Source organism: Nicotiana sylvestris, chromosome 12 (assembly GCF_000393655.2).
Source record: "Nicotiana sylvestris chromosome 12, ASM39365v2, whole genome shotgun sequence".
In the NCBI taxonomy this organism is placed as follows: Eukaryota; Viridiplantae; Streptophyta; class Magnoliopsida; order Solanales; family Solanaceae; genus Nicotiana; species Nicotiana sylvestris.
In genome coordinates, this window is record NC_091068.1 from 120,312,225 (window position 1) to 120,332,089 (window position 19,865).

Sequence of the window (19,865 nt, forward strand, 5' to 3'; positions counted from 1 at the left end):
GCCTACACAAGGCAACAACAAAACTGTAAGACCTCAAATGGAGGGTTGTACAACCTAATCAAATGGCTTAGGGTAAAAGTCTCGCCCATAACCCCTTCAATAAAATGACTAAGCATCAATACTATCCTCCAAACAGAAGGTTAGATCTGACCGAGCGTCACTTGATACTTGTCACAAAAATTAAGGATAACCAGATCTATTTCCGGGGGGGAGGATTCAGAGGAATCAGCAGGACCCAAGGCGAATGGATAGGTATACAAATGAAGGAGCCGGCCTTGTAGTTTGTTATATTTTCATCGGGCCAGGAATCTCCACCTCCGCTACCTCATTCCATTGGGAGTCTGTCTTCTCCGCTTCTATGTTGGTCACGACACAAATGTATCGGGACACATGTTCACAAGTAATGACCTCAGGGTCGGAATCTCCAAAATTGTAAGCCCTCAATGAGGCAATTCCGAGTTTACGAGTAATGGCTCCCGAGCCTAAAAAATCTCGATGACTCGGAGACTGTCACCAATCACCATTCACTAAAAAACCCGAGGTCGTAAGACCCCGAGCGGGCAGACTCCATCTTGTAAGGCCTACACAAGGCAAAAACAAAACTATAAAACCTCAAGCAAGGCATGAATCATACTTATACCAGGTATCAACAAAACTCTAAGACCTCAAGCAAGGCATGAATCATAATTGTACCAAGTATCACGAAACTGTAAGACTTCAAAAGGCATGAAAATTTTGTAAGACCTTACTATAGGCATTAACTCAATCCCGAAGTCTAGGCTATATATCGCATTTGTAAGACTCCCTAATGGGCATAACCTCGATATAGACGCCTAAACTACTACACTCGGGACCAAAAATGGCTCCGGCCAAACACAAATTACTATGGTCATATGGCTATACCAGCCGAATTAACGCGACTCGGGGATGCTCGACTGTCGCTACAAAATCATAGGCCATTACTTCGAATCTACTTCGAAAAGAACCGGTTAAACAGGTTACCCTCGACAGGCAAAAGATCTTTGACCATGTCAGCTCCAAATCACAAGGCTTCGAGCTACTCAGCCTACGAGCCAAACCTTCTGAGGTGCTTGAACATCGCCGCAAATAACTTGAAATCGAGGTTCTTCTCGAACCAATGACGCGTCAGGCAAAAAGTCCATAACGAGAGGAAAACAAAGTCTACATATGCCTAAGGACAAAGCATAAGAGCCATTGTCCCCAGCCTAATGAGCCCCAGGGCCACACACACTAAAAGGTCGCAACGACCAAAAGCATAAGAGCCATTGTCGCTAGCTTAAAGTTTGAAAGCATGAGGGTCCAAATGAGCTCGAGTCATAACCTGATTTGGAGACTGGACCCAAAATAGTTAACTATACATGCCTAAGGGCAAAGAGTAAGAGCCATTGTCGCTAGCTTAATGAGCCTCAGGGCCACATACATAAAAAGGGTGCTTCAATCCAAGATGTAAGAGCCATTGTTGCCAGCCCGCACAAATACAAAAATTGAGGGTCGATTGAGCTCGAGTCGAAACCCAACTCGGAAACTGAACCCAAAAAAGTTAAAATGCATATGCCCAAGGGCAAAGCGTAAGAGCCGTTGTCGCCAGCCTAACGAGCCTCAGGGTCGTATCATGAATCTAAAGATTTCTACTATCTCAAAGGTCGAATCGACCTGGTAAAAATCTTGACAAACAAAACGACATAAATTACGGTGTTTCCCCCTTATACATACAGGTGATAAAATACAAGCTCCGTTTACAACATACTGTGAAAACTATATACACAAGAACAAGGCAGGAATAAAACATCCTCCCTCGGTGACTATGGCCCGGCGGCCCCTTCCTCGCCATCCTCGGTATCGGATAGAAGGAACTTGGCATCATATTCCTCCCCCTTTGATTGCTCGATCTCTTTCAACAGATCAAAGCCCCTGGCGTGAATCTCCTCGAGAATTTCCATCAGTTCAGCTTTAGCAACGGCAGCACTCTTCGAATATATGTCCTGCCCTGGTGCTGCTCATCACAACTTGGGCTCAGACATTCACCATTTCGGCCTTCGCCTTCGAAAGCTCGGACGAAAGACTTGAGATCATATTCGCCCATGCAGAATCATTCACACGAACGGTCCGGAATTGCACTTCAAGAGCAGAAACCATGGATAAAGCCCTTTCTTTAGCCACATAATGGGTACAAGCATGCGCCTGCAGCTTATTGAATTCGCGTTTGACTCGACCAACCTCGCCCCAGAGCTGTCCCAACTCCTCCGCCTTGTTCTTTAACTTAAATGTCAAAACATTAATCTGCCGAGATGAAAAGGGGAGTGCAAGCCAGCATGGAATGCAGGGTACCTGTTTTTCTAGGCAGCTCTCATGGCTCCGGCTCCGGTCCACCTCGCGCCGCAGGGAAACCAGCTCGGTTTTTTTTCGCACAGAGAAGCTTAAGGGATTTTCCCTATCCAAGGCCTCACTCAACGGGGCCTCACAGTGAAGCAGCTTGAATTTGAGCCTGTCCAAGGCCTATGAAAGAAAACTAAATGAAAAAAGAAAGGCACGGGAACGGAATAATCTTAGGCGATCGAAAACTCGCCATAAGGCTGAGCCGCTGAGCCTCGCCAAAGGCCGAGCCAATATCCGATGGCCTAATGCCTTCAGAAGATAGCCGACCAATCGGATCGCTTCTTCTTAACCACTTAGAAGGAGTCGCCTCACTGCAAGCCCCTTCACACCCTAGATCCCCTTTTCATTTGCCATCGATCCTCGATCCTGAGGTCGGTAATCTCTCCTCCTCTCCCATAGGACACGGCTTCATTTCGGAAAAATCTCTAATACCTACGGCAGTTGAGTTAATAAGCCGACAAGAAAAGTGCCATTTTCAAAAAACAAAACACCGGACACCTACTACAATGCTTCGCCTCCCATATCCTTTTGGACAGATCTCACCACCGGCGCCTATCATGAATCAAGAAAGCTACCAGCTTACGAGACCACTTGGCTAAATCGGGGACCTCGTTCAGTGACCAATGAGTTGCTACAAATATGGAATGGAAAGATATCATTACGAAGCCTGCCTCCAGTCAAAATGATGATAGTTCGGGTGAGACACTTACGTGTGAAGTTCCATTTCTCAGGAAATGGCAAAATTTCTCTAGGGATGACATCGGTCATTCAAATCCGAACGAACCGATTCATCTATCCATGGTCCTCGTCCTCTTTGCTACCAACGATAGGAGCTTGGGTGGATCGACGCTGCAGAGCGATCAAACCCCAATAACGCAGTGGCCGATATAACCTCACGAGATGGCTGAGGGAAAACTCTATCCCGGCCTTGTCGGTGAAATATATCATCGCTTGCACTATTTTCCAAAGGAAGGGGTGAGCCTGCACCAAGGTAACCCGATATCTCCGACAAAAATCGAGTACGACCCGGTCGGGGGGACCCGACATAAAAATATGTGTGTATACGCTCAAAAACCCCTCAACGTATGTCATGATGCTCTCTCGGAAGAAGATACTTGTAATATCGCACCTTCTCCCCATCCGCAATCTTTTCTTATCATTTCGAGGTTTCCCTCTCCCACTGATGAGATGATCCTCAACACATGCTCCTAGTGACCCATATCATTGGGAGGCCTCCCTGGTGTGATGTCTCTCCTCGAGGCAAGGCACCTCGAGGCCCACTCACCAGGCACCAGCAGTGCGTCACTATTACAAACTGAATGCAGAGTGTAGGAAGAACTCCCCTCTCCTTGGCGGTCAGACGTTGATGTAGCAGTCATGACTACGATAAAATGGGAGGAGAAAGATATGGATCTGACCAAAAATTCTGAGTTGAATCAACAAAAGAACTAGAACAAAATGCCAGGCTCTATGGAAGAGGTAGTCCCTCATAGCAGCAGAATCACCATTGAAAGGCAAGGGAATGAATATATAGGGGCAAGGCAGAAACCGCCCGCCTACCCAAGAGGCCAATTAATTCTGGTTGCGTTAACGTCACCCTCTCCTAGGGAAACATACTGATAGAATCGCTCTGGGGCCCCTTTACCAGATTGAGCAAATGCTACTACCCCGCAGAATTCGAGAAACTGCAGAGCCTTGGGGTCTCCTCGATATCGTCGGCACCATCCCGTTAGAAGCTGTCAATTTGACCTCGAGACATGGCCCGATTTGAGGGTCTCGGTCCCTCCAAGTACAAATTTTGAAAGGCTAACGTCAAAAGTCGAAAGGTTAAATTTGCGAAAGTAAAGGAACGAAAAAATTGAAAGGAGAAAAGTCCCTCTTTTTACATTGCCAAAAACGTATCCACAAGAGGCATCTTTACAAAATCCATCCATCGGGGATTGCATATAAAAGGAAAAAGAAAGGATGCAAAACAACATGAGGACTACTCTTCATCATCGCTATCTTCGCCCTCATCTAGGACAACCAAAAGCGCCAATTCTCTCTCCAATTTGCAAGCTTCCTCGAGATCAACTGACAGATCGACGCCCCTGGCTCCGATCTCCTCTAGGGTTTCTCTACTCGCCTCCGCCTTAGCATGTTTAATAGCCCAAACTAGGTTCTGATCAGCTGCTATCGATATGCCACGAGCTATTTTATGTGTCATGGCTGCATCATCCAGATAAGTGGCAGCATTTCTTTCAATCTCGAACTTGGTCGCGGCCAAGGCAGCAATCTCCTTGCGAGCATTCTTGAGAATATCATGGGATGATGCCAACTCCTCAGTCGATACCGCACTTTACTTCCTCAGCCCGAGGATCTCCGCATTCAGTCGACTAATCTACGAAACATTTTGCTCGACCTACAAAACAGAGGCAAGCCAACCTATGCTGAAATATGGGAGCAAAAGTCGAGTACAAGCAGGGCGAAATACCTGCGCAGCGAGATCAGCCTTTTCCCAGAACGCTCTCTCCAAAGCAGCTCAGAGCTCCCCCAATTCTTCCTCTCCTCGGGAAGAGTGAGCCTTCGAATCCCGTAGCATTGAGGTAAGCTTCGTACACTCCTTTTCACGGTAAGAAAGCTCCTCGCGGAGCTGAAAGAGGGCATGATCATACATATCCTTGAACTGTGGCATAACAGAAGAGTTAGAAAAATGAAGAATGGTGCCCAAGACTAAAAGAAATATATGAAAGATAGTGATCACCTGCTGCATGAATCTCTATGCCGCCTTGACGGCGCCAGGAACGTCAAGACCGACGCTATCGCTAACACCCTCAAAGATGTTGGCAAGTGAGCCTCCCATTTTGAGGGGAATCACCGCTTTGGCAGCGTTCGCTTCCTGAGCGTCCCTCAGTTCCCCTGATGAGACCTGAAAGCATGAGATGAAATCATTCATGTCGCCGATTTCCCAAAGAGGCAACCCCTGCTCCTGAAAAGCTCTGGGCCCTAATCCTTCAAGATTGATAGCAATAGTCCCTCCAACGGAAACTGTGCCAAACCCTGTCATGCGATCTGAGGTCACGTTAACACCCTTCTCAAGGCTCTTCGGTCTACAGGACCAACCTGTGTCGGCCATTCCAGACTCAGCAGCCTCCGCTCGAGGGACCTGCGAGGCTCCTGCATTCGACCTCTTCCTTCGTGCTAACTGCCCTTCATTGTCATCCCCACCCTCAGCACCGGGATTTTCCCCTAAAGTTGAAGTAGAGGTCCTAGTAGCGGTTTGATGCTCGAGCGACCTAGGTTTCTTTGCCAAAGGAGGATCAGCAGCCGCCTTACCTTCCCTCTTCTTGCTCTTGCCGGGATCCAAAGACTACGTTTCACCACCAGGGAGCGGCCTCATCTCCATATTCTTGTTGAGACCTGCATAAGCACGATAACCATAATTTGTCGGCATAAGGGACGCGGGGGGAAACTCAAATCTAAGATATAGACGGCAAAGAATCTCTACCATGATATTTGGCCACGCATCGCTCCTTGGCTAGGTTGGTCCAAGATCGGCTATAATACAGGAATGCGGCGTCCAACCGTTTGATCCACCCCAGCAAATCCGAAACCGTCTCGGAGTACCAAGTGGCGGCAGCGTGAAACGGCAAAGAGGTCATTATTTCAGGGGAAAGGGAAGAAAATTACAAAACATGGTTAAGGGAAAACTGCTTACGCTGTGTGTTCCATCTCTCCGGGAAAGGCACCCTCCGGGTCAGAATGATGTCTGATGTCGTTACCAGAACGAACCTGCTCATCCATCCTCGATCCTTCCCCTCATCGGGGCTCGAGAAAAATGATTTTTTGGATCGATTATGGAGCCTGATCAAACCTCGATAAAATTGAGGGTTGTACATCCTAATCAAATGGATGAGGGTAAAAGTCTTGCCCACAACCCCTTCAGTAAAATGACAGAGCATCAGTACTATCCTCAAATAGAAGGATAGATCTGACCGAGCATCACTTGATACTTGTCACAAAAATTAAGGATAACCGATCTATTTCCGGGGGGAGGATTCAGAGGAATCAGCAGGACCTAAGGAGAATGGGTAGGTATACACATGAAGGAAGCCGGCCTTGTAGTCCTTTATATTTCCATCGGGGTCGGGAATCTCCACCTCCACTGCCTCATTCCATCGACAGTCTGTCCTCACCGCTTCTATGTTGGTCACGACACTAATGTATCGGGACACATGTTCATATCGGCCCGGTATGGATGAAATGGTATTGATGGTAAAATATTTTGACATATCAAGCTTAGAAAGAGTGCACTATTCCAAAGTGGGTATCGCTTTAGCTTTCTGCTTAGACGACCGAGATGAAGATGCAGCTTCATTCCGCCGAGGAACCATTCTAAAAGTCCTGGCCATAGCAATGGTAAACTTTTCTCTCAGAAAGCAAGATAGAAAAGTGTAAAAGAAGATGGGTACGGACTCGTGAATTTGAACATGCTACGAAGATAAGGATTATCAAACAGTCGATATATTTATAGGAACCGCTTGGGCAGCGGAAAGGACAAGCCAATAGCAATTTGTGGGTTCCTCGATAATCGCATTTGACAGCAACCCTTGCACGATTTTCTGGGGCGTGGCATTTAATGCTCTTAAAGGTTGACGACATGGCAATGGTGCCCTCGAAACGGCGGCTCAAAATCATTTCCTATTACTTCGTTCTAGGAAACACGAAGACTATCTGTATACGGTGAAATAGGAGGGCCCAATTTCTCGTCAATAGGCATTTCGGGATTCATCTCGAGATCTCGAGGCTGCAAGGTTGCACTCGGATTCTCTCCCTCGACGTCCATTTATGTTCGACCCAATGATGATGCCGGGTACGGGGAGTTCCCAAGGCGAGCGTTTTGTACTATGTTGGAATTCCCCTCCTATATAAAGGGAATTCTTGCCATTTGGTAAGCGCGGCTGTTTCTCCAACTATTCTACACGAAATATACAAGAACCCTTTCTTTTCTCTCTAACATATTCTCTCGATACTATTGCTCTTACTTATCACTTTCATACTTGTTCTTCATTTATTGCTTGTCATTGGCCATAAACAGCCTCCCTTAATTATATCCTAACTGTTATCCCTTTCCTGATTATCACCTATAGCTCGAGCCCGAGCCTAGGCATCGACCTCAAGGCCCCTCATCGGTCAATCCAAAGCCAAAATAGCTAACCCCTCGGTTCGATTATAATTCCATTTTTGCTCTCATTTCATCTTTTATCTTCACATATCTAGCATCAATTGCTTAACAACTAGCATAAAAATAGATCACGTATTTTAGAGTCCCATCAATAAATTTAATTGTTATTACCATTTTCATGGTAAACATTATGCTTCTCTTTCTCTTATCTAAGATTCTACGAGTTGTAGCTCGATCGTAAAGACTATAACTTTCGAGTTTCAAAAAGTAGTATGTTGTTTGTTGTGGCATCACTATAGGCTGGTTGCGAACATAATTTTGTTACACTCCATATTTTTATACGTGAAAGTACGCCATAAATAAATTGATGAAAGCTCGGGAATGAGATATTACATCCCACTTTTTCGGACATTAAAGTTTCATCGTAAGTTAATCGACGTAAGCTTGGGAATGAGATTATTTTTGGCATTATAAGTATTATGCTATTTTAAAACAAGTGATAAGTAAATTCGTGAAGGTGAGAGGGAAAGCAAATCGAAGAAAACGAGTTTCGTCAAAGTTTGACAATTTGGGGATAAAATACGGTCCATGCTATAATACCCGGTATGGACTAGTGTCATACAAGGTACCACATGACCATGATAGTAAGGTGTATAAAGTATGTTAAAAGTGAGTAGTATTATAAGTAATTTGAGATAATTCTTAATTATGTAGGTATTGGTTAATGGTAGATTAACAATTTATTAAGAAATAGGAGGATAATTTATTAAGATCATTTTGGATGAATCCTTGAACCCAACGTGGCAGCTAGCTAAGTTAAAGAAAATGACTCTTAACTCTCATTACAAGGTGGCAATTTAATAGAGTATTTGTGGCCAAGTCATCATCAAAGTGGGGCCCACAACATGTAACTTTAAGACTTGATTTCTTACCTTATTAAAAGAGTATGCTATGACTTTCTAAGAAATCTTCTTACGAATGGAGTTCACCACTTTTAAAGACTTCTTTATCTTGGAATCTCTTTATCCTTCATTAAGGAATTCATATGAGAATCATCAAAGAATTTATAAGTAACGAATCTTTATCTTGGAATCTCTTTATCCTAACTTCATTAAAGAATTCATGTGAGATTATAATGTAAAAGCAGCGCGAGATGCAATTCTAAGAGAGCACGGTACAATCTTTCTCAAAAATATCATGCGAATTTTTCCCTACTTCGATCCACCGTTACGTGTTTTGTCGCAAAAGATGTGTGTTAGAGGAATTGTCAAGAGAATCGGTCCATGTATGTTAAGGCTATCCCTTCTTTATTTTGGCATGATCTATACGGCACAAACGAAACAAGCAAATGCACAATTTTCATAAATAGCTCTATTTATATAAATACGAGAGATGCTTATGTTCGTGATTCCCCATGTATCATATTATTCTATCATTTGTTCATAGGTCTCAGAAAATACATAAGTTGATAAAGTTTACTTCATGACATTAATCAAAGGCATAATGGTCTTATGACGCTCTGAAAGATTTTATTAACGTACTTATCATGCATTGCATTCATTTACATTGACCCATAACTAGATGGCACATATATATATATATATATTATGCATATATGTGTATAGATATGGAATATGGGAAAAGATTATGACGTTATATATGCACCACCGCCTGATTAGCTGGTATACGTTGATGATTTTTCCCACAATGGCCAAGATGATATGATGGGATGCCTTCAGAGGCTTGATGATATTATGAACGCATATACCCATGCATGGTATTATGATAATTATACACATATGCATGACATTATAATATTAAATGATTCACAGAGCTATTCAGATATTCATGTTGAGTCTTTTACTCCATATTTCTCTCATCTCTATTATTTACGGATTTTCATTCCTTACATACTCGGTACATCATTTGTACTATTACACCCCATGTTTTCGTACATGAAAGTACACCATGAGTAAATTGATATAAGCTCGGGGATAAAATTATTTTTGAGGTTATAAGTATTATGTTATTTCAAATAAGTGGCAAGTAAATTCGTGAAGATGCGAGGATAAGAAAATCAAAGAAAATGAATTTTCGTCAAAGTTTGACATGTTGGGATAATATACGGCCCGAGCCAAAATATTCGGTATTTATGGAATAGTACCATACAAGGTACCATATGACCATGATAGTAAGGTGTATAAGGCATGTTAAAAGTGAGTAGTATTTTAAGTAAGTGGGGATAATTCTTAATTATGTGAATAATTGATTAATGGTGGGGATAATTATGATTAAGTGGATAAGGATCCTTGTTGGGGATGCCATTGGAATTAAGCTAAGCCAAAGTGGCACCCATATGAATGATGAGTCATAAGACATATCAAGGCTTGCTTACACGTGAAAGTGTCTTTGGATAAAGACTTTGTTTTGGCTTCTTTAGTAGTAACATAATGTACGGAACCATTGACTTGAATCCCAAATCTATATTTCTATGAAAGAGAGTAAAGATGCAGACAAATGATAATGCATAACGCATCCAAGGAGTTAGTTCAGACAACTGTATTTGACCATTCCAAATGAGTATTTTCCGCAAAGATAATTATGATTTCATGAGTTAGTTGAGATATGTAAAGTAAATCCAACTCTGAGCTCTTACAATTCAGCTCTGCCACACGATCTAGAGTAAGAAGAAAGAGTGACAGTCCTGAATGCCCTGTAGCCTCCTGCTTATAAGTGTGGTGCATAACACACCCATAAATAAGACTCTACTAGACATAGCTTGTAGACTCCCTAGGACAAAACTGCTTTGATACCACTTTTGTCACGACCCAAACCGATGGGCCGCGAGGGGCACCCGGAACCTTACTCAACCAAGTACCAACATAACGTATCTTTTCATATAATACTATCATAGATAACTGAGCCGGAGAGGCTGCCGTGATATAAGTAGAATACAACATTAAATACCAACTTATACATAAGATATACGGGCCTATAAGACCAAAATAACCACTAGTACACTGAACATAGGCCGACAAGTCCATACAATCTTTTACGTATATGACGTCTATCTACAAACCTCTAAGAATACATATTTGTCATAAAGGTCGGGATATAACCCCGCCATACCAAACAATATGCATCTAAATCATACTAACTAGACAAGCAACTTCGGAGTAAATGGAGCGCACCAACATCTTTTACAGAGCTGATAGCCTAATTGGAGGGCTCTTGACCTGTCTATCGGGACCTGCGGGCATGAAATGCAACGTCCCCAGGCAAAAGGGACATTAGTATGAATAATGTACCAATTATGTAAGGCACACAAATAAGTACATAAAAGAAATATAGAGTAAATGACTCAACCTGTAAGTTTGGATAACTCTATAAATCATGAAATACTTATAGTGTCATGCATATACATATGAATGTCATATCGTACATAGGTACATCCTTGAAGGGAAAAATAGTGTGGCTCGCATCCCTAGTATAGCAAGAACGTTAAGCTACCCAAAGAGCCACTAGATGGAGCAAAGGGGGGTTAAAAGCAAAAGAATATCTTGTTCGAGTTTTTAGAATAAAGTGATAGGCATAAATGTTAGCAGGAAATAAGAAAAAAGTTAATGAAGCATTATGAGTAAGATATGATACATAGATGACAACGGCAGATCAAAAGATGACAGTAGTACAGAGTCTGTAGTCAAGTGAAGGAAAGACGAGACTGACAGTTCTTGAGACAACAAAAGAGTATAGGCCATAAAGTCATATCCTCACTTCGAGAAATAAGTTCGTGACTTCAACGCAACTACCAAAAAGAAAAGTTAGACCCCAGAATAATAAAAATCAGTATGGGTTGGTGAACAAGATAAACTAAACGTGAATTAAGGACTGAGTGATTGGATAATAGTCGGCATCATGAGAGTTTCAGATTTTGTTCCGGAGATAATAGAATGGACAACAGAAGAAGATTCATGAGAAATTCAGAGAATGGTCATTCAGGAAGACGCTTCCCTAAAGCAAGCAATATGGGCAAAGTTAAGCTTAAGGGACTATGTGTGCCAGTTACACTAAGTACCACCCTCGCGAGTAAGAAATTTTGTTATCCTTGGTACAGAAGGACTACCGCAAGGCAAGTAAGGGCCATCGATAATGTGAGAAGATGCCAATGATGAAGAAGTAAAACATCTATAGGTAGATCATAGTAGCGCTAAAAATTAGTACTTCCCTAAAGGGGGAATATGGGGTGATGTGGCATTAAGTCAGAATTAAGTGGTTCTAGTACTTATGGAATGGTAAAGGAAGAATGCGATAAAATGAAAAAGGGATGAGATTGCACTTATTCAAAGCCCACAGATATGCTACGATACCAGAGCATTATGCAAACACGACGTCAAGGAGATGAAGTAAAGGTTCCTGCCCAAGATGTTATTGATTAATAAGGAGCCAGTGCGAGAGGTAAGTTAAGACAAAGGAAATAACCCAAGAATGATTATGTGGAATATTGATACGAGAATAGGCCAACAACTAGTTAGCAGTTGATTCAGGAAGAGCCCAATTATGGCTAGATAGGAGGTTACAGACAAATCAGCAGATCATGCAAGATAAGCATAGTAAAACCCAATATAGTGAATTCAGCCTCGCAGTAATATCATTATAATACTTGAGATATATTCATATAGGAGTCGGGGTAGTTAAAGGTACCGTATTAATATTACGGGAATAAAAGAGGGTGCCACTGGGAAGATAGTCAAAATATTAGTTCAGAGGCAACCCTACAAGCACAAGGGCGTGGAGATAAGTAACTACGAATAATTATAGGCAAGGAAGGACATCAAATGGTCCGTAATAAGCTCACAACTTTACAAGAGTCAGAGGGTCCTCCCTGAATACTACAATGAAAGACAGGATGAGAAGGAACAAAGGAATTATTCGATCAATGCTCCGGAGTTAGTTACGTTATGGACGCACTTAAGAGTTTGGAGTTTTATACATGCAGCATATATAGTCGTGGAAGATTCCGAAATAAGTTAAAAGAAAGAATTAAGCTCAGGTCATAGATTGAATTGTTAAAGGATTATATTATGGATATTCCATAGTTCCCATGAAAGGTTAAACATCATAACTAATACCATGAGCCGCAAATTGGAAGATAGCATAAGTGTACATGAAGACTGATCAGAAGGAAAAGGAAACTAAAGAATTTAATCAACTAAGTAAATTAGTAGTCAGATTATTGGACTCAAAAAATTATAGGAATCGTGATTGAGAACATAGCAAGAATCACTCTTAATGTCAGAGGTACAAGAGAAATAGTACATTAGCCATATTCTATAACGGCTCTACGATAAATCCAGTTAGAAAAGTACGAGCCTCATAAGAAGTCAGTATGAAGCTCCCACTGGATCTTGTATGCAGCTGACACGCAAGTATTATAATAGAGCTTTGAATAGTGGATGTGAATGAAAGGGAGGTCATGAAAGATATAGGAGATGTGATGCAAGATTTTAAGATAAGTAAGGTAAAGATGGGCAACGTACAAGATACTCAAATGTAGAAGGTTGTGAATAGTTCTTACTTCAAATAGAAAGCTAGAAATGTGGGGATTCAATATCCAGGAATGATAGCGGCGTTGTTAGTGCCATGTCTTATAGCCTATGGTATCTAGGTATTGAGAAGCCTAATTAACAGAGTTAATAGGAGTTATAGACGATGTGATGTCTCGCTTGATGTTTTAAAATAACACAAGGAAATCTGTGGTGCAAGCAAGTTGAAGGAAGATTGCGAGTAGTATAAATAGATATGTATAGGTCCTAAGCTAAAGTATGGTAAATCGACAAGGTTTTAGGAAGACAGGAGTAAGGATAAGAAAGGGCAAGTGAGAAGGTGATGAGAATGAATAAGTCCTCAGGATTAAGCCCATGAAAACAAGAAGAGCAGATGGTTTCTCTAAGTTATACAAAGCTCATTATCGCCTGAATTAACTCAAAGGAGTCTAAGACTAGTAATATTTAGAAGAAATAGAATATTGTCCTAGTAATAGAATGAGGGTGTAATTATGATAAATAAAGGATGATGATTGGGCCTTCAATTGAGTAATGATCTGACGAAGAAAAGAAATGGATCTCATGAATTGGACAGGATTAAGATACCCATGCAAGGTGAATCACATTATGATGCTATAAGATACGGTTATGAAAGCATGGTATCGCCTAGGTGGATCAGTCTAATCATTTCAGATGTTCCTCGATGAAATGTGAACCCTAGCGGCAGTGTTACATAAAAGGTTAAGTTATCAAGGCTAGATTATAGATCAATATTGAGGTGAATCAACAATGGATGGATAAAGTTGTACAGTATGAGATGAGATTTGGCCATAAGATGAGCAGTAATGAATAAGCATTAAATTATATTTATTCATATAGGATAAGCAACAGGAGTAACCTGGAGTTTGGTAGCAGACCTCAGTAATAATAAATTGAAGTAAGAGTTATGGCACTAAATTCATATGGATGGCTAAACGGACCTATGCGATAAGAAATAGCAATATCCGTGAATTCAACAAAGTATCGAGCGAGGAACTTCAGTATACTCATAGATTCCCAAAAGGACATCTTATCAAGTTCTATATATGAAGCCTAGAGATTGGGCACACTTACAAGGTCAGAGTCGTACAGGTTGTATGATGGAAGGTAGCAACAGTTACGAGATTGGAAGGATTCCGACTACAAGTCATGGTGTGAGAAGGAGGCCTAAGAAGGGAATGCCCTGGACTTTGGATTTATTCACAGAACAGTCGCCTAGATGACAAGGGAAGTAATAAAGTATTTGGAAGACATAGGTTATGAAAATGATAAGTGAACCAATCAACATTCGAGGATGAATGTTCCAAAGGGGGGAATGATGTTACACCTCATGTTTTCGTATATGAAAGTTCACCATGAGTAAATTGATATAAGCTCGGGGATAAGATTATTTTTGAGGTTATAAGTATTATGTTATTTCAAACAAGTGACAAGTAAATTTGTGAAGGTGCGAAGGTAAACAAATAAAAAAATGATTTTCCGTCAAAGTTTGACATGTTGGGGTAAAATATGGCCCGAGCCAAAATACCTGATATTTATGAAATAGTGTCATACAAGGTACCATATGACCATGATAGTGAGGTGTATAAGGTGTATTAAAAGTAAGTAGTATTTTAAGTAAGTGAAGATAATTCTTAATTATGTGAATAACTAATTAATGGTGGGGATAATTATGATTAAGTGGATAACAATCCTTGTTAGGGCTGCCACTTGGCATTAAGCTAAGCCAAAGTGGAACCCATATGAATGATGAGTCATAAGACACATCAAGGCTTGCTTACACGTGAAAGTGTCTTTTGATAAAGACCTTGTTTTGGCTCCTTTAGTAGTAACATAATGTATAGAACCATTGGCCTAAATCCCAAATCTACATGTCTATGAAAGAGAGTAAAGATGCAGACAAATGATAATGCATAACACATCCAAGGAGTTAGATCAGACAATTGTATTTGATCATTCCTAATGAGTATTTTCCGCAAAGATAAATATGATTTTGTGAGTAAAGTAAATCCAACTCTGAGTTATTCTGAAGGTTGATTTGGAGATTCAGATGGCTTTTTCTCTCCAGAAACCTGTTGCATCAACTTGAAGATGGAAAAGTGATTTTCTTCAGCAAACATATATAAAAGTATGTCTAAGACAATCAATAAGAAGCCACAAAGGTATACTACGCAATAGCAACGGGATTTGCACTTCTAAGGGAGCCCGGTATAATCTTGCTTAAGAATATCATATGGATTTTTCCCTACTCCGATCTTGCTGTTACATGTTGTCGCAATTCACGTGTGTTAAATGGATTGTCAAAAGAATCACCTCAGGTAAGTTAAGGCTATCCCTTCTTTCTTTTTTGCATGATCTATACGACACGAATGAAATGAGCAAATGCACAAATTCCATAAATGGCTTTATTCATAGAAGTATTAGAGATGTTTATGTTCTTGAATTCCCATATGTCTTATTATTCTATCGTTTGTTCATGGGTCTTAGAAAATATGTAAGTTGATAATGTTTGTTTCATGATATTAATTAGAGGTATAATGGTCTTATGACATTCTGAGAGATGTTACTGACGTACTTCTCATGCATTGTATTCATTTATACATGTACATTGACCCATGACCAGACGACGTTATATACGCGTATATATATATATGGGGGATATGGGAAAAGGTTATGACATTATATACGCAGCACCACTTGATCAGCTAGTATACGTTGATGATTTTGCCCACAGTGGCCGAGATTGTCACGACCCAAACCGATAGGCTGCAACGGGCACCCGGTACCTTACTCAACCGAGTACCAACGTAACGTATCTTTCTTATTACATCATCATATACACATGACATACGGGCCTAATAGGCCAACATGATCCTTTATAAACTCAAAACATAGGCCAACAAGGCTGTATAATCTTTTACGTATATGACATATGTCTAGAAGCCTCTAAGAATACATAAATATCATAAAGGCCGGGACAGAGTCCCGCCATACCAAACAATACACATCTAAATCATACTAACCAAACGAGCAACTCCGAAGCAAATGGAGCGCACCAACATCTTCCGTTGAGCTGATAGCCTACTTGGAGGGCTCTCGAGTGTCTATCGGGACCTGCGGGCATGAAACGCAGCGTCCCCAGGCAAAATGGATATCAGTACGAATAATATACGGAGTATGTAAGGCACATAAATAAATACATAAGAGACATGGAAGCTATATAGAGTACATACTCAACCTGTAAGTCTGAATAATTTTGTAAATCATAAATTACTTTTAGCGTCATGCGTATGCGTATGAATGTCATGTCGTGCATAGGTACATGTTTTACAACATCATCAGCCTTTGAGGGCATCCCATCATATCATATCGGCCACTGTGGGCAAAATCATCATCATATACCAGTTGATCAGGTGGTGGTACGTATATAATTCCATAACCTTTTCCGCATCCCATATACATATATACATACATATATACGCGTATATAACGCCATTTGAATCATATTTAAGCCACTGTAGGCAATATCATCATCATATATCAGCTGATCAGGTGGTGGTGCGTATATAACGCCGTAACTTTTTCGCATATCACATATACATATATTTACATACATATATACATGTATATAATGTCATCTGGTCATGGGTCAATGCACATGAATGCAATGCATGAAAAGTACGTTAATAAAATCTTTCAGAGCTTCATAAGACCATTTTGCCTTTGAGTAATATCATAAAGTAAACTTTTTTCAACTTTCATATTTTTTTGAGACCCATAAACAGATGATAAAATATTATGACACACGAAAATTCAAGATCATAGATATCTCTAATACTTCTATGAATAGAGTCATTCATGTAATTTGTGCATTTGCATGCTACGTTCGTATCGTATGTATCATGCCAAAAGAAAGAAGGGATAACCTTAACATACCTGGAATAGAAACAACTCCTTATAATTATCCCATTAAGAACCTTCGTGGATTGAATTTAGAACCCAAAAATTAGATTTAAGCTTCTGCGTTTTGAAATTGAAGAAGAAATACATCCTATGAAGCTTTTTTGGAACGACTTTTAGCTTCTGTTCCTCACGTTTCTTGAACTAATGTTTGGTATAATTGATGATTCATGGGACGTTTGGGATGCTAAGAAATGCTATATCACATTTTGGTTTATTCAGATTCTTATATTGAGATAAAGACTTAAGAGTCTTATCTTTGATAAAGTTAACTTTATTTATACCTTAAACACATATCAATAATTATGAGTCATCTTTTTTAAATTGGTGGCCTTGTGCCACGTGGAGAGTGGGTAAAGATTACTATCTTATATTGAGATAAAGACTTAAGAGTCTTATCTTTGATAAAGTTAACTTTATTTATACCTTAGACACCTATCCATAATTATGAGTCATCTTTTTTAAATTGGTGGCCTTGTGCCACGTGGAGAGTGGGTGAAGATTAGTAATCTTTACCCACTTATTAGTTAACCGGTTAATATTCCGTAACCCGATAATTAACCAATTACCCGCATAATTTAAAAATTGTCTCAACTTAATTAAATACTACTTTCTTTTAACATATGTTGTACACCTTATTATCATGGCCATGTAATACCTTGTATGGCACTAGTCCATAAATATCGGGTATTTAGCTCGGGCCATATTTTATCCCAAAATGCCAAACTTTGACAAAATTTATTTTCTTAGACTTGCTCCCCCTTTCACCTTCATGAATTTACTAATCATTTGTGAAATAGCATAATCCTTATAATCCCCAAATAATCTTTTCTTTGGACTGATGTCAATTACCTTACGATAAATTCAACGTAAAATACTATAGGATGCAACATTATCTTAACTTATTACTGCGAACTGTAACATCACCGTAATATAATACTGCTCGGTGCAACACTGTCGTAACATCACCGTAATGTAATACTGCTGGGTGAAATACTATCGTAACTTAATACTGCAGAGCGTGACATCGCCGTAATATTTTACTGAAGGACGTAACACCATCGTAATATATTACTGCAGAGGGTAACACCATCGTGACATATTACTGCAGAGCATAGCATCGTCGTAATATAATACTGCGGGACGTAATATCGACGTAATATTACGGGGCGTAACAGAGATAATATGATGGGATGCCCTAGGAGGCTTGATGATGTTATGAATACATGTACCTATGCACGACATTCATATGCATATGCATGACACTATAAGTATTTCATGATTTACAGAGTTATCCAGACGTACAGGTTGAGTCATTTACTCTATATTTCTTCTGTGTGCTTATTTATGTACCTTACATACTCGGTACATTATTCATACTGATGTCCCTTTTGCCTGTGGATGCTGTGTTTCATGCCCGCAGGTCCCGATAGATAGGTCGAGAGCCATCCAAGTAGGCTATTAGGTCTGTAGAAGATGTTGGTACGCTCCATTTGCTCCGGAGTTGCTTGTCTGGTCTGTCACGACCCCAAACCACCCCAGTCGTGATGGCGCCTATCACAGTACTAGGTCAGCCGATTCAACACTAATAACATAAAGGTCTTTTATAAATTCCTTTCCAAATCAACTATGATCACAAGTCTTTCATTTTAATATAACAAAATAATATGCAGAAAAACAAATACGCAAATACATCCACACTGCCTGATCCTGGTGTCACTAGTAATGAACCACTAAAATATTGTCTACTCAATACAAGATAAGACTGAAATAGATAATACTAAGGATACGAAGGAGAACGGCAGGGTTGCGGATGCTGTGCAGCTACCTTGCTATCTCCGGAAAATACTCAGAAGCTGCTGGATGCTCTCACTCAGATGCTCTAGCACCTGGATCTGCACACAAGGTGTAGGGAGTAACGTGAGTATACCAACCCAGTAAGTAACAAAAGTAAATAAAGGTTGAGTGCAGTGACAAGCATTTAATCCATATACATAGTCTAACATAGATTCTCAATAGAAATAACAAAGTCGAATCTGTAGTCCAATTTCTGAACATCTCGTAAAACTCCAGTTTCAATGAAGGTTATTTAAAACATTTGTTCAGCATTTTTCAATAGAGGCTCAGTATAAAAAAAGTGTAAAAATGGTAATTTCATAAACAAGCCCCTCGGGCAAAGCATCACTCATATATATAGCCCCTCGGGCAAGCCCTCAGTCACTCGTGACTCAACTCTCATTAATCAGCACTCACACTCAGCACTCCCGCTCAATGAATATCTCATAATAATAACCACTACTGCGTGTAGCCCGATTCGTAAATATATATAGTCGACTGTGCTCATTGGAGGTGTGTAGACTCCGGAAGGGCTCCTACAGCCTAAGTGTTATATCATTGCGGCATGTAGCCCAATCCAATACATATTGCTGCGGCGTGCAGCCCGATCCATATACATATAAATATCGTTGTGGCGATCATCCCGATCCATAGATATATATAATCCTCACCATCAAGTCCTCGACTTCTCTCAGTCATTAACCTCACAGCCACTCGGGCATTTTAGTGAAAAATCAGGGAACTCAGCCCAAATAGTTTTCATATATTTGAACCTAGAAGCATAAGCAATCACCATACCCTCTTGCATCAACACACGCCCAATACCAACTCTTGAAGCATCATAATATACTGTATATGAACCTGAAGCTGATGGGAAAACTATTATTGGAGTTGTGGTCAAGGCAGTCTTGAGCTTCTAAAAGCTC

At 40.4% G+C, this 19,865-nt stretch overlaps 1 long non-coding RNA gene across 1 annotated transcript; it reads right to left on the reverse strand.

Annotated features, from left to right (window-relative positions):
- Positions 1-15,943: 15,943 nt before the first annotated feature.
- Positions 15,944-17,276, reverse strand: LOC138884092 (uncharacterized). The gene is made up of 2 exons (XR_011404171.1): positions 17,080-17,276; positions 15,944-16,257 (listed from the first exon to the last, which is right to left on the reverse strand). It is a non-coding gene; the product is annotated as an uncharacterized lncRNA (long non-coding RNA).
- Between the last annotated feature and the right edge of the window lie 2,589 nt (positions 17,277-19,865).